Source organism: Jaculus jaculus, chromosome 20 (genome assembly GCF_020740685.1).
Source record: "Jaculus jaculus isolate mJacJac1 chromosome 20, mJacJac1.mat.Y.cur, whole genome shotgun sequence".
In the NCBI taxonomy this organism is placed as follows: domain Eukaryota; kingdom Metazoa; phylum Chordata; class Mammalia; order Rodentia; family Dipodidae; genus Jaculus; species Jaculus jaculus.
In genome coordinates, this window is record NC_059121.1 from 15,359,964 (window position 1) to 15,363,017 (window position 3,054).

Consider the following 3,054-nt stretch of genomic DNA (forward strand, 5'->3'; position numbering starts at 1 on the left):
AAACCAGAAAACCAGTCAGAGCCAGGATGACCAAGTCTTAACCGGAAGAAATCGGCATGAACGGGTCAAAACTGGTTTGAACCGCTCTGAACGGTAAAAAGCGGTTTGGACCATCCAATCCGGTAAAAATGGCCAAAAACTGGAAAACCGGTCAGACCCATAATGACCAAGTTGGAACCAGAAGTAATTGGCATTAACGGGTCAAAACTGGTTTGAACCACTCTGAACAGGTAAAAATGGCCAAAGACTGTAAAAACCACAAAACAGGTCAGACCCAGAATGACCAATCTGCACCAGAAGTAATCAGCATGAATGGGTCAAAAATGGTTTGAACCTCTCTGAACTGGTAAAAACCGGTTTGAACCAGTCAAAACCAGTAAAATGGCCAATAACCAGTAAAAACCAGAAAACCGGTCAGACCTGGATGACCAAGTCTGCACCGGAAGTAATCGGCATGAACGGGTCATAAACGGTTTGAACCGCTCTGAATGGTAAAAACCAGTTTGAACTGTCAAATCTTGTAAAAAAAAAAAAATAAGGCCCAAAACTGGAAAACCGGTCAGACCCGGAATGACCAAGTTGGACCCAGAAGTAATCCGCATGAATGGGTCAAAACTGGTTTGAACCGCTCTGAACCAGTACAAACCAGTTTGAACCTGTTGAAACCAATAAAAATGGCCAATAACTGGAAAAAACTGGAAAATCGCTCAGACCCGCAATGACTGAGTCTGCACCGGAAGTAATCTTCAAAAAGTGGTCAAAACTGGCTTGAACCGCTCTGAACCAGTAAAAACAGCTTTGAACCAGTCGAAACCGGTAATAATGGCCAAAAACAGGTAAAAACCGGAAAACCGGTCAGACCTGGATGACTAAGTCTGTACTGAAAGTAATAGGCCTGAACGGGTCAAAACCAGTTTGAACCACTCTGTACGGAAAAACCGGTTTGGACTGTCCAATCTGGTAAAAATGACCAAAAACCGGAAAACCAGTCAGACCCATAATAACCAAGTCAGAATCAGAAATAATCAGCATGAATGGGTCAAAACTGGTTTGAACAGGTCTGAACTGGTAAAAATGGCCAAACTGGTAAAAACCAGAAAACTGGTCAGACCCAGAATAACCAGGTCAGAATCGGAAGTCATCATCATGTATGGGTCAAAACCGGTTTGAACTGCTCTGTACCAGTAAAAACGGGTGAACTGGTCAAAACCGGTAAAAATGGCCAAAACCTGGTAAAAAACACAAAACCAGTCAGACCCAGAATGACCAAGTCGGAACCGGTAAAAAGTAAAGAACCAGTCAGAGCTGGGATGACCAAGTTTGAACCGGACGAACTCCGCATGAGCAGGTCAAAACCGGTTTGAACCGCTCTGAACCGGTATAAACCGGTAAAATGGTTGAAACCAGTAAAAATGGCCTAAAACTGATAAAAACTGGAAAACCATTCTGAGCCGGGATGACCAAGTCAGAACCAGAAGAGATAGGCAAGAACGGGTCAAAACCGGATTGAACCGCTCTGAACCGGTAAAATCTGGTAAACCGGCCAAAACTGGTAAAAAAATGGCCTAAAACCGGTAAAAACCAGAAAACCAGTCAGAGCCGGGATGACGAAGTCTGAACCAGATGAAATCAGCATGAAAGGGTCAAAACTGGTTTGAGCTGCTCTGAACCAGTAAAAAACCGGTAAAATGGTAGAAACTGGTAAAAATGGCCTAAAACCGGTAAAAACGGGAAAACTGGTCAGAGCCAGAATGACCAAGTCTGAACCGGAAGGAATTGGCATGAATGGGTCAAAACCTGTTTGAACCACTCTGAACCGGTAAAAACTGGTTCGAACCAGTCGAAACTGGGAAAATGGCCTAAAACTGGAAAACTGGTCAGAGCCGGGATGACCAAATCTGAACCAGGAGAAATTGGCATGAACGGGTCAAAACCACATTGAACCACTCCGAACAGGTAAAATCCGGTAAACCAGTCGAAACCGGTAAAAATGGCCTAAAACTGGTTAAAACCACAAAACCAGTCAGAGCCGAAATAACCAAGTCGGAATCAGAAGTAATTGGCATGAACGGGTCAAAACCAGTTTGAACCGCTCTGAACGGTCAAAACTGGTTTGAACCACTCTGAACCGGTAAAAACCGGTTTGAACTGGTCAAAATCGGTAAAATGGCCCCAAACCAGAAAACTGGACAGATCCGGAATGACCAAGTAGGAATCGGAAGTAATAGGTATGAATGGGTCAAAACCGGTTTGAACTGATCTGTACCATTAAAAATGGGTTTGAACTGGTGGAAACTGGTAAAAATGGCCAAATACCAGAAAACTGGTCAGACCCTGAATGACCAAGTTGGAACCGGATAATCGGTATAAACGGGTCAAAACCAGTTTGAACCAGTCTGTACTGTTAAAAATGGGTTTGAACCAGTCTTAATCAGTAAAAAGGGCCAATAACTGGTAAAAACCAGAAAACTGGTCGGACCCAGATGACCAAGTCTTCACCGGAAGTAATAGGCCTGAATGGGTCAAAAACCAGTATGAACTGCTGTGAACCGGTAAAAACTGCTTTGACCCAGTCAAAACCATTAAAAATGGCCAAAAACCAGAAAACCGGTCAGACCCGGAATGACCAAGTTGGAATCAGAAGTAATTGGAATGAACATGTCAAAACCAGTTTGAACTTCTCTGAACCATAAATAACCGCTTTGAACCGGTCAAAACTGGTAAAAATGGCCAATAACCAGTAAAAACTGGAAAACCGGTCTGACACAGAATGACCAAGTAGGAACTGGAAATAATTGGCATGAACGGGTCAAAACTAGTTTGAACCACTCTGTACGGTAGAAACCGGTTTGAACCGTCCAATCTGGTAACAATGGCCCCAAACTGAAAAACTGGTTAGAATCAGAATCACCAAGTCACATCCAGAAGTAATCAGCATGAATGGGCCAAAAGCGGTTTGAACCACTCTGAACCGGGAAAAACCAGATTGAAGTGGTCCAAACCGGTAAAAATGGCCAAAATCTGGTTAAAAAAAGGAAAACCAGTTAGACCCGG